We start from the raw sequence: 13,591 nt of genomic DNA, 5'->3' as shown, positions 1-13,591 counted from the left end.
TAGAGATGGGGTTTCGCCATGTTGGCCAGGCTGGCCTCGAACTCCTGACCTCAGGTGATCCACCCTCCTTGGCCTCCCAAAGTGCTGGGATTACAGGGGTGAGCCACCGTGCCCGGCCATACACATTTTTTAATGTACATATTTTGGATTCTACAGACCACTGGAGGTCCAGCCATATTCCCTGTGGCTCTAGCTCATTCCTTATTTGCCGCATTCTCATCCACTAGGTGACTGCACCACAGTTTTCATAATTCCCTGCTGGATGCTATAGCTCACTCCTGTAGTCCCAGCACTTTGAGAGGCTGAGGTGGGCAGATCACCTGAGGTCAGCAGTTTGAGACCAGCCTGCCCAACATGGTGAAACCCTGTCTCTACTAAAAATACAACAATAGCCAGGCATGGTGGTGCGTGCCTGTAATCCCAGGTATTTGGGAGTCTGAGGCAGGAGAATCGCTTGAACCCAGGAGGCAGAGGTTGTGGTAAGCCAGGATCATGCCACTGTACTCCAGCCTGGGCGACAAGATTAAAACTCCATCTCAAATAATAATAATAATTATTATTCCCCTACTGCTGGCCACCTAGGTTGTTTCCAATTTTTCTTCATTACAGCTTGTCTTGCATTGTTGCACGTGTCCCTCATGCACATGTGTGGAGTTCTTGGCCATGGATATAAGGTCCATTGCTTTCCTCAGATGACCTCTGTGTGTTGTATTTTACCAGCCTTATCTGCTAAAAATATCTGCTTACTGGTGAGTGAGCTGGCCATCGGTCCCACTGGACTCCAGGAGTGATGTTTGCTTTTGCTCGAGTCTCTCTCATTTTTAGCTTTGTGTGGGGTTAGTTGAGAAGAGGTGGAAATAATGAGCCTCACCCTTTGTGTAACAACGTGGCCAATGTTTACCCAGCTGCTTGAGATGCGTGTTGTGGGGTGGAGTGTACTGGTATCAAACCAAATTCCTTTGGTTCTTTTTAGTGTTATGAGCTTGTAAGATACAATATGTAAATGTCCAAAATTAGTTCCTTCACATATGTTGCTACTTTCTGTAAAGTAGTAGGAGAATCTCACATGATGAATGATAGATGGTATGCATTTTGCAATATAGGAAATAATCATTTATTTCCCTTTATGTGTATTCATATTATACATTTCAAAAACTCAGACCTTTACTCACATTATTCAGGAAGCGATTTTGATAATGACCTTTTCCTAGACCTTGTATTTTAAGATCCCTGGTACATAAATGACACAATCTTCTGGGTTGCAATGTTTAAGAGACGAAGTCTCACTCTGTCACCCAGGCTGGTGTGCAGTGGTGCAAGCTCAGCTGACTGCAATCTCCATTTCCCAGGTTCAAGCAGTTCTCCTGCCTCAGCCTCCAGAGTAGCAGGGGATTACAGGCGTGCACCACCAGGCCCAGCTAATTTTTGTATTTTTAGTAGAGACAGGGTTTTACCATGTTGGCCAGGCTCCTCTCCCACGCCTGACCTCAAGTGGTTTGCCCACCTCAGCTTCCCAGAGTGCTGGGATTACAGGTGTGAGCCACTGTGCCTGGCCTGGGTTGTAATTGTTTTAAACTAGTACGGTGTTTTTGTGAACTTATGCTTACTCTTGGACCACCTTCCAGATACATACTCAAGCAGTGTATATGTGGTTAAGGATGGGATCTATGTTAGGAAGTTTAAAGTGACTATTTAAAAATGTCATCTCCTGTCATCAGACACCAATTATCATCTCCTCAGCTTTTGGTGTGGGAGGTGATTATTCCCAGTGCTGTTCTTGGCAACTTGAAAAGATAAATGGGTGGAAGGAAATGAGAGCAAAGTGTGATGAATTTACTTACTGAGCCAAACATACCTTTTGTGTTTTTCCCTTGCGGCTTTGCTTTAGTGCTGTAAAACTGTAAATGTCCATGTGAAACTCAGGTGTAAAAGTGTCGAACGTGAAATGTGACCTTTATGTTCTTCCTTTATCCATTATTGACACATTAGAATTTCTTGATGGAAACGTGAATAACATTTTATCGGAAACATCTCGTTGTTCTTTTTCATGGTTCTTAAAATGCTGTCATTCTTGCAACACTTTCTTTGCAGCTGTTTGTTGGATGCTAGCTTATTGCCCTGGAAGTCTAAATAGGTTTTCTCTGGTGTTTACATCTGCGTGTTTCCCATTTGTTATGGTATATTAGTATCATTTAATCCTCTGCAATCTTTAAAAATAGGTGGGGCACAGTGTCTCACACCTGTAATCCCAGCACTTTGGGAGGCCAAGGCAGGAGGATCACTTGAGCCCAGGAGTTTGAGACCAGCCTGGGCAACGTGGTGAAAACTTGTCTCTACAAAAATACACAAATTAGCTGGGTGTGGTGGCATATGCCTGTAATCCCAGCTACTTGGGAGGCTGAGGTGGGAGGATCACTTGAGCCTAGGAGGCCGAGGCTGCAGTGAGCCATGATGGTGCCACCGCACTCCAGACTGGGTGACAGAGAGAGACCTTGTCTCAAAAAAATGAATAATAATTAAAAAAAACCTCGAGGGAAACTATTTAGAGAAAGTATAAATACTGTAGCCAGACCTCATCCTATCTCAAATAAAAGGTACTATTTCCATCCAGGTAAAAGCACCTGTAGAAATCTAGGTGGTCTCTTTTTTTTTTTTTTTTCCAAATTGTTTGCTTTGTTGTTTCTTCATGTCCTTTTGTTATCCTTCCCTCCCACCCCCAACAACTGCCATTCTGCTTTCTGTCACCATATGTTAGTTTGCACTAACAAAGTAATTTTGATTTCTTCTTGAGATGGAGTCTTGCTCCGTCACCCACGCTGGAGTGCAGTGGCAAGATCTCAGCTTGCTGCAGCCTCTGCCTCCCGAGTTCAAGCAATTCTCCTGCCTCAGCCTCCTGAGCAGCTGGGATTACAGGCGCCCCACTAATTTTTATATTTTCAGTAGAGATGGGATTTTGCTATGTTAGCCAGGCTGGTCTCAAACTCCTGATCTCAAGTAATCTACCTGTCTCAGCCTCCCAAGGTGCTGGAATTACTGGCATGAGCCACCATGCCCGACTAGTTTTTGTATTTTTAGTAGAGATGGGGTTTCACCATGTTGGTCAGGCTTTCTCAAACTCCTGACCTCACGTAATCTGCTTACCTTAGCCTCTGAAAGTGCTGGGATTACAGGCGCGAACCACCGCACCTGTGCTGGGATTACAGGTGTGAACCACCACACCTGGCCCACATCCTGGAATTGTATGTACATGGAATCAAACAGTATGTGCTCTTTTTTCCTGGCCTCTTTCCCTCAGCATAACTGAGACTCACCTGTATTGTATATTATTGTGTACCAAGAATTCATTCCTTCTTGTTGTTGAGTGGTATGGAAATTTGAGTTGTTTCTGCTTTTTGGCTATTACCAATAAAACTACTGTGAACATTTGTGTATAAACCTTTGAATAGACATGCGTGTTCATTGCTTTTAGACAGATACACAGGAATGCCATCCATGGGTCATAGGTTTATCGTTTTAAGAAACTGACAAACTGTTTCCCCAAGTGGCTGCACCATTTTACATTGCCACCAACAGTGGAGGAGAGTTCAGTTCCCCCATATCCTCGCCAACACTTAGTGTGGTCAGTCTTTTTACTTTTAGTCATTCTAATAGGTGTGTAGTGGTATTGCATTGTGATTTTAATTTGCATTTCTCTATTTTTTTTTTTTTTTTGACGGAGTCTCGTTCTGTTGCACAGGCTGGAGTGCAGTGGCATGATCTCAGTTCACTGCAACCTCTGCCTCCTGGGTTGAAGTATTTCTCCTGCCTCAGTCTCCTGAGAAGCTGGGATTACAGGTGCCCACTGGCACCCCTGGCTAATTTTCGTATTTTTAGTAGAGAGTGGATTTTACCATGTTGGCTAGGCTGGTCTCAAACTCCTGAACTCAGGTGATCTGTCCACCTAGGCCTCCCACAGTGCTGGGATTACAGATGTGAGCCACTGTGTCCGGCCAATTTGCATTTCTCTAGTTCTAAGATGTTGAGCATTTTTTCATGTGTTTGTTTATTTGACATTCATTTGTTGTCTTTGGTGAAGTTTCTGTTCCATGCATTTTTCATTGGGATTTTAAATTATTAAAATGTGAAATGTTAGGCCGGGCGTGGTGGCTCACGCCTATAATCCCAGCACTTTGGGAGGCTGAGGCGGGTGGATCACGAGGTCAGGAGATCGAGACCATCCTGGCTAACACAGTGAAACCCCGTCTCTACTAAAAATGCAAAAAATTAGGTGGGCGTGGCGGCGGGCGCCTATAGTCCCAGTTACTTGGGAGGTTGAGGCAGGAGAATGGTGTGAACTTGGGAGGTGGAGCTTGCAGTGAGCCGAGATTGCGCCACTGCACTCCAGCCTGGGCGACAGAGTGAGACTCCGTCTCAAAAAAAAAAAAAAAAAATTTTGTTGTTTGTTTTTGTGTTTAAGGCTAGCCAAGTGAAGCAGTGGGAATGGATGAAGGAACAAAGAAACTTACAACTGGTTGTGACCAATTGGTTGTAAACTGCACTCAGACCAGTGAGATTCTTGATAGATTCTGAATATAAATCTTTTATCAGATATGATTTCCAAGTATTTTGTCCCAGTCTGTGGCTCTTTTTAGTCTTTTAACAGTGTCCATTAAAGAGCAAAAGTTTTAAATTTTGATTAAATCAAATTATTAACTTTTTCTTTTATGGATCATTCTTTTTTTGTTATAGCTAAGAAATCTCTACCTAACTCAGTCACAAATGTTTTCCTCCACAAATTTTATAGTTTTAGATTTTATATTTAGGTCTATGACTCATTCAGAGTAAATACTGCATATGATATAAGTTACAGATTGAAGTCCACTTTTTTGCATATAGATATCCATTTGTTTCAGTATCTTTTGTTGAATAGACCATACTTCCTCAACTGAATTGCCTTTGCACCTTTGCTGAAAATAAGCTGTAAGTTGTCCATATATGCCTGAGTCTCTTTCTTGACTCCATTTTTTCCTATTGATCTATTTGTCTATCTTTACTGTCTTAATGTAGCTTAAGTCTTTTTTTTTTTTTTTTTTTTAAATAGAGTCTTGCTGTGTTGGCTAGGCTAGAGTGCAGTGGCATGATCTCGGCTCACTGCAACCTCCACCTCCTGGCTTCAAGCAGTTCTCCTGGCTCAGCCTCCCAAGTAGCTGGGATTAGAAGCGTGTGCAACCATGCCCAGCTGTTTTGTATTTTTAGTAGAGATGGGGTCTCATCATGTTGGCCAGGCTGGTTTCGAACTCCTGATCTCAAGTGATCCACCTGCCTTGGCCTCCCAAAGTGCTGGGATTACAGGTGTGAGCCACCGTGCCCGGCCAATGTAGCTTAAGTCTTGAAATCAGGTAGCATTAGTCTTCCAACTATTTGTTCCTCCTTTTTTTTTTTGAGTCTTGCTGTCGCCAGGCTGGAGTGCGGCAGCGCGATCTTGGCTCACTGCAGTCTCCGCTTCCCAGGTTCAAGGGATTCTCCTGCTTCAGCCTCCTGAGTAGCTGGGATTACAGGTGTGCACCACCACACCCAGCTAATTTTTTTGTATTTTTAGTAGAGATGGGGTTTCACCATGTTGGCCAGGATGGTCTCGATCTCATGATCTGCCCGCCTCGGCCTCCCCAAGTGTTGGGATTACACAGTAATCTCACAGGTGTGAGCCACTGTGCCTGGCCTGTTTCTCTTTTTGACTATTCTATTTCTTTATCATTTCCATATGAATTTTAGAACCTGGTGACAATTTCTACAAAAAACCTGTTGGCATTTTGATTGCGAGTGTGTTAAATCTGTAGATCAATCTGGGGAGAAGTGACTTATTGGCAATATTGAGTTTTCCAATGCCTGGACATTATACATGTTTTGATTTACTTAGGTCTTCAATTTCTCTGTAAAGTGTTTTGTAGTTTTTAGCATACAGACTTCTCATATCTTTTGTCAGATTTATCCCGTGTATTTCATATTTTTGATGCTATTATAAATGGCACTATTAAAAACATCTCAATTCCTGATTGTTTATTGCTAGTAGATAAAAATACAATTGACTTTTGTATATTGATCTAATATTTTGCAAATGTCTTTCTCTCTCTCCACTCCTTAAGGGACTGAAATTACTGATAGAGTAGGCTACCGCAGGTTGTCTCTCACCGTACTAATCTTCATTTTTTTCTTTTAAATTCTTTTTTTTTCATTTTGCATAGTTATGATGTCTTCATATTCACTATATTTTTTCTGTAATATGTTATTTTCCATTATTCTCAGTCAGTGCATTTTTCATCTCCAAATATTGTAGTTTTCATCTCTGACAGCTCAATGTATTAAAAAACTTGTTTTTGTTTCTACTTAACTTTTTGATCATATGGAATTCAGTTATAATGGTTTTAATGTCCTTGTCTGCAAACTGACATTTCTGTCAGTTCTTTTTTTTTTTCCTAAACAACTTCTGCCTTTAATAATTCTTTTTAAAAACAACTTCCTGGTTCATTATAATTAATTAATTAATCACTAAATATGTCATTTTTTTTGCTTGTATTTGTTAGATGGATCTGGAGCAGGGATTAGTCTATAATCCTCAATGCTGGGGAAGGATTTTCCTGAATACTTTTAATGTCCCTTGCATGAATTCTTCCGCTTGGCTGGTGGCAACAGGCACTATTCCCATCACTGTATGAGTACTGGGAGCTGTTAGTAATTTTGGGGGTTGTTCTTTCCCAGGTCATGTGGAATGTGTTTACACCCATATACCTGTTAGTGCTCTGTGCTGAATATTAAAAGAGACCCTCTGTAGATTTCCAGAGTTTTCTCAATGTAGCTCTCTTCTCTAGTATTATGTGCTACAAACTCAAGCTGTCTCGGCCTCCTGGATTCATTGCCCTGGCTGCCAACTTAGGAGTCCACTGGCGCTACCTGACTTCCCTGGGCAACAGTACAGCTCACCTTGTTTCCTGTCCCTCAGAGAGAACTCTTTTGTTGTTTGATATCTAGCATTTTCCAAAGGGTTTCATGTATTTTGTCCATCTTGGTGGTTTCAGGTAGGAAGGCAAGTCTGGCCCCTGTTACTCCATTTTGCTTGAAAGCAGGTCTTCTGTGTCATTGTTTGGAGGTACTAAGTTTTAGAGTGCTTTATTATGCATCACTCAATAACCAGAAGACTAGATTTGAGGGCACAAAAAGTCACTCTTACAATAAATGTGCTTAAAATAAATGGATGTTTACTAAGAAAATTGGATTTCTTTTGAGATGGAGTCTCACTTTGACACCCAGGCTAAAGTGCAGTGGTGCGATGTTGGCTCACTGCAGCCTCCACCTTCCTGGTTCAAGTGATTCTCCTGCCTCAGCCTCCTGAGTAGTTGGGATTACAGGTGTGCATCACCACACCCGGCTAATTTTTGTATTTTTAGTAGCGATGAGATTTCACCATGTTGGCCAGGCTGGTCTCAAACTCCTGACCTCAAGTGATCCACCTGCCTTGGCTTCACAAAGTGCTGGGATTACAGGTGTGAGAGCCACTGTGCTCAGCCTACTTACCATAATGTTTTAAAGGTTCATCCATGTTGTAGCATGAGTCAGTTCATTTCTTTTTTGGCCAAATAATCCATTGTATGAATATACCACATTTTATCCATTCATGAGTTGATGGACGTCTGGGTTGTTTCTACTTTTTGGCTATTAGGAATAATGGTGTGGTAAACATTCAGGTACAAGTTTTTGTGTGGACATATATTTTTCATTCTCTTGGGTGTGTGCCTGGGAGTAGAATTGCTGGGTTATATGGCAACTCTATTTTTAAATTTTTTAGAAGAACTGTTCAATTGTTTTCCAAAACAGTCACATGATTTCTACCACAAGCAGTGTATATGGGTTTCAATTTCTCCACATCCTTGTTGATGCTTGTTATTATCTACCTTCTTAGATTATAGTCATCCTATCATCTGTCAAGTGGTATCTCATGTGGTTTTGATTTGTATTTATCTGAGGTCAAGCATTTTTTCATGCACCTATTGGCCATCTGTATCTCTTCTTTGGAGAAGTGACTTCAGGTTCTTTAGTCATTTAAAAATTGTTTATCTTTTTATTATTGAGCTGTAATAGTCTTTTATATATATTTCAAATACAAGTCTTTTATCAGATACATGATTTGCACAATTTTTCTCCTATTTTGTGGGTTGTATTGAATTTTCTGGGCGGTGCTATTTGGAGCACAGAAGTTTTTAGCCTTGGTGATACCTGTCTATTTTTTCTTTTATTGCTTATGATTTTGCTGTCATATTTAAGAAGGTTTAGCCTAACCCAAGGTAACACAGATTTTCTGTTGTCTTCTACAAGTTTTATTGTTTTAGTTCTTTTAGTTTGATCTATTTTAAATTCTTATGGTATGAAGTAGGGAGTCCCAATTCATTCTTTTGCATGTGGATATCCAGTTATCTCAGCACTGTTTGTTGAAAAGACAGTTCCTTCTCCCATTGAATTATTTTGGCTTTTTTTTTGTGTGTGTGTGTGAAAAATCAATTGACCATAATATGATAATTTATCTCTGTACTCTTAGTGCTATCCTACTGATCTTTATGTCTATTCTTATGCCAGTACTACACTTTGAATACTGTAGCTTTGCTGTAAGTTTTTAAATTGAGATGTGTGGGTCCTCCAACTTTGTTCTTCTTTTTTCAAGATTTTGGATATTCCAGGTCCCTTGAATTTCATATGAATTTTAGGATCAGCTTGTCCATTCTAGCAAAAAGCCAGCTAAGATTTTGATAGGGAGTGTGTCCAATCTGTAGATCAGTTTTGGGGAATATTAACATGTTAACAATATTAAGTCTTCGGATCCATGAACATGGATGTCTTTCCATTTATTTGTCTTTTAGAAATATTTTCAGAGTATAAGAAGTTTTCAGAGTATAAGTCTTATACTTCTTTTGTTAAATTTATTCCTAAGTATTGTTTGTGATGCTATTATAAATGGCATTGTTTTCTTAATTTCATCTGTGGTTTATTCATTGCTACTGTACAGAAATGCAATTGAGTTTTGTATCCTATGACCTTGATGAATTCATTTTATTAGTTCTAATTGATTTTTAGGAAATTCTTTAGGATTCTCTATATGCAAGATCATGCCATCTACAAATAGAGATTGTTTTATTTCTTCCTTTCCAATCTAGATGCCTTTTATTTCTTTTTCTTGTATAATTGTCCTGAGTAGAAACTCTAGTACAATGTTGAACAGAAGTTCTAAGAGGGGACATCCGTTTTTTTCCTGAGTACTGGGGACAAGCATTCAGTCTTTCACCACTAAGTATAATGATAGCTGTGGGTTTTGTGTAAATGACCTTTTGACGTGAGAAAGCTCCTTTCTAGTTCTAGTTCATTGCATTTTTATTGTAAAGGGGCGTTGAATTTTGTCAAGTGCTTTTTCTGTGTGTATTGGGATGATCATGTAGTTTTTGTACTTTATTCTATGGATATAGTGTTTTGCATTAATGGATTTTGAGAGGTTAAGCCAACTTTGCATTTCAGGAATAAACCCCACTTGGTCATGCTGTATAATAGTTTTTGCATATTACTGGATTTGATTTGCTAGTATTTTATTTAGGACTTTAGTTTCTATATACATCAGAAATATTGTTCTTACTAATCTTTTTTTACCATGAAATATTTCCAACTCACAGAAAATAGGGATAATTAAAATCAGCTAGTTAACATATTAGTATTTTGCTATATTGGCTGTAGAATTATTAAATGAAATATTAGAAAGTTAAAGCCTCCTTTCAGATGCTCCCCAATCTAATTTTTTCTTTCCAGAAATATTCTGAATCTTGAAACTGACCTGAATCCTTACCACCCATGTTTTTATACTTTATAAAACACACAGCCTTGTTTTAAAATGTTACTTGAATTATGCAAGCTTTATTCTGAACTTTTTCCCCCTTCAGCATTTTGTTTCAAGATTCTTTTACATTGGCACATTAGATTTAGTTAATTCCTGTAAATTGCTGCATTTAATGGTTCTCCAATTGAAAGGCATAGGAGTTGCTTGCAATTTTTGCTTTGTAAATGCTTTAGTGTTCATTCTTATACATGATTTCCTGTGTACGTCTGTGTTTCTCAAGGATGTGTACCAAAAAAATTGATTTGCTGGATCACAGAGTTTGTGTGTCTTCAACCTTGCTAGGTATTTAAAAATCTTATCGCTCTTGAGCTTTGGTATGTGCTAAAATGGTTGCAGAAGTCCCAGCAAGATAGTTAAGTGTTTAATAACAAGTCATTTTGCATGGCCCAGTCAGTAGAGTTCACTTAAAATGCTCCAGTCTTGGAATCCATGTTCTGGCTGGATTTAATCTAGTAAAAAGCCATACATTGTATGCCATTAAACATCTGTGAGTAGCTACTTTAGAAAATGTGAGATTGAGGAGGTCTAATCAAGATAGTTAGTGGAACCTCATGATAGACATGAGTTAAGCTGTACTCAGTTGTATTCACAAAGTATCTGGACAAAGGCAGAGAGTTGTATATAGAGTCTACAGGAATGGTGCTATGGTTTGAATGTTCGTGTCTCTAAAATTCATGCTGAAACTTAATCCCCACGCAATGTGTTAGAAGTTTGGACCTTTAGGAGGTGATTAAGTGATGAGGGCTCTGCTCTCATGAATGGGATTTAGTGCCCTTATAAAAGGCAGCCTATTTGTGTGTGTGTGTGTGTGTGTGTGTGTGTGTGTGTTTTGGCCTTTCTGTCCCTTCCTCTTTGTGAGGGTGCAGCAAAAAAGCACCATCTTCCAGGCAGAGATCTGGACCTCACCAGACACCGAATCTGCTGGAGCCTGGATGTTGGACCTTACAGTCTCTAGAACTGTGAGCACTACGTTTCAGCTGTTTATAAATTGTCCGGTCTGAGGCATTTTGTTATAGCTCCCTGAACAGACTAGGACAAATGGTTTGGGTTCTGGGGTTTCAGAAGCTTGGTCTCAAATCTGTGCTGTTTCCTTTGTGATTTCAGGCAAGTCATTTGCCTTTTTTTTTTTTTTTTTTGAGATGGAGTTTTGCATTGTTGCCCAGGCTGGAGTGCAATGGCATGATCTCAGCTCACTGCAACCTCCACCTCCCGGGTTCAAGCGATTCTCCTGCCTCAGCCTCCTGAGTAGCTGGGATTACAGGCATGCGCCACCACGCCCGGCTAATTTTGTATTTTCAGTAGAGATGGGGTTTCACCATGTTGGTCAGGCTGGTCTTGAACTCCGACCTCAGGTGATCCACCAGCCACGGCCTCCCAAAGTGCTGGGATTACAGGCATGAGCCACCATGCCTGGCACCATCTTCTCTGTCTTTAGTTGCCCTATTTATTTATTTATTTATTTTTTTTGAGACGGAGTCTCGCTCTGTCGCCCACCTGGAGTGCAGTGGCCAGATCTCGGCTCACTGCAAGCTCCGCCTCCCGGGTTTACGCCATTCTCCTGCCTCAGCCTCCCGAGTAGCTGGGACTACAGGCGCCCGCCACCTCGCCCGGCTAGTTTTTTGTATTTTTTTACTAGAGACGGGGTTTCATCGGGTTAGCCAGGATGGTCTTGATCTCCTGACCTCGTGATCCGCCCGTCTCGGCCTCCCAAAGTGCTGGGATTACAGGCTTGAGCCACCGCGCCCGGCCTAGTTGCCCTATTTATAAAATGGGGATAAGAGTTCCTACCTCATAGACTTATTATTAAATGAGGTTATACATATAAAATGACACAGAGCCTGGCATACAGCAGTGTTTAATACATGTTTGTTGCTATTACTGTTGTCTGTCTCCTACCATGTTTCTGTTGATTGGCACTGTGCAACAACAGCGAGGAAAAGGGTGAAGCAGTATTTGGTCTTTGGTTGTAGCATCTTCTTTTGGTCTCTGTATTGTAGTTTCTCTATCTCTAAGGAATTTATTTCTTTCCAAGTTGCTTAACAGACATAATTTAAGTGAAGAAACTAGGCTGCTTGTTCAACCAGCTTTGTAGACTTTTTGTAATGCTCAAAGAGGTATTGTACCAGAACCATTATACTTTTTGTCTACGGACTGTCATGTGCAGAGGAGCTTTGTTTGAAATTCTGCTTAAGGTGATTTGTGGGTCTATATATGAGTGAGAAAACACATCAAAGCTCTCAAAGGCCTTTTTTTTTTGAGATGGAGTTTCGTCTGTAGCCCAGGCTGGAGTGCAATGGCGCAATGTCGGCTCACTGCAACCTTCACCTCCCGGGTTCAAGAGATTTTCCTGCCTCAGCCTCCCAAATAGGTGGGACTACAGGCATGCACCACCACACCCGGCTAGTTTTTTGTGTGTGTTTAGTAGAGATGGAGTTTCCCCATGTTGGTCAAGCTAGTCTTGAACTACTGACCTCAGGTGATCCACCTGCCTTGGCCTCCCAAAGTGCTGGGATTACAGGCGTGAGCCACTGCGCCTGGCCTCAAAGGTCTTTATTTGAATCTTGGATGGGAAACACTTCAAATTCTTAACAATTAACCTGACTAAAAGCCCTTTTTTCACCATTAATAAAACTTCAGCTTTGGCCTGGACAGTACTAGCATTGAAATAATTTGGGGTTTGGATGCTTCTGACAAGTCTTCTGTATGTCCAATGGCAAGCAGGAGGATGCTGCAGAGTGAGCACCCATAGGGCCATCATTTGTGGATTTCCCAGTGGAATGACCTGTGACGCAATCGCATGAAACCAAAGGGGCACAGAAAATGTTGATCCATCCTTGTTTCTCATCTCATCACACAATGTAGATTTAATTTAATTAGCCTGTCATGCATATTAACAGAAAAGATAGGACATCAAGATGAGATTTCTTTCTGAAAGTTAAATTGGAAGTAATATCTGGCCAGGTGCAGTGGCTCACACTTGTGATCCCTGCACTTTCAGAGGCTGAGGCGGGTGGATCGCCTGAGATCAGGAGTTCGAGACCAGCCTGGCCAACATGGTGAAATCCCATAGTTACTAAAAAATACAAAAATTGGCCAGGCGTGGTGGCACATGCCTGTAGTCCCAGCTACTTGGGAGACTGAGGCTGAGGCAGGAGAATCACTTGAACCTGGGTGGCGGAGGGTTGCAGTGAGCAGAGATTATGCCACTGGACTCCAGCCTGGGTGACCGAGCAAGACTCTGTCTCAAAAAAAGAAAAAAAAAAAAAAAGAAATAAATAAAAGTAATAAAATAAAAAAATCTGTTGCAGGAAAAAACAGTTTCTCCAATTAACTCTGACCTTGCCCAAGGGGCTGTCCGCCATGACAGCTTCCCCAGAGTTCCCTGTGACATCCCTTACTCACTCCTCTTGGGCTCCCAGGGCACGTGCTATGCTTCCTTTGGCACGGTTTTCTCTCACACCAGCAGAGAGGTCTATTTTCTCCCCAAGGGCAGAATCTCTGCCTGGAACATACGATACTTTACAAATGGTTTAACTCTTTGTGCATCATCTCACTGGTCTGTTGAGGCTGCACTCTGGTTCCCTAAGTGTAATGAACATTCTGCTGTGTTTTGGTAATCAATATCTTTCTTTTCCCCCTTTCTGTGGTTGATACTCTGTCCTTTTTTCTTAATCAAATATTGAT

This window comes from Macaca nemestrina, chromosome 18 (genome assembly GCF_043159975.1).
Source record: "Macaca nemestrina isolate mMacNem1 chromosome 18, mMacNem.hap1, whole genome shotgun sequence".
Classification (NCBI taxonomy): domain Eukaryota; kingdom Metazoa; phylum Chordata; class Mammalia; order Primates; family Cercopithecidae; genus Macaca; species Macaca nemestrina.
The sequence above is the reverse complement of the archived record's forward strand: the minus strand, read 5'-3'. Positions refer to the sequence as shown.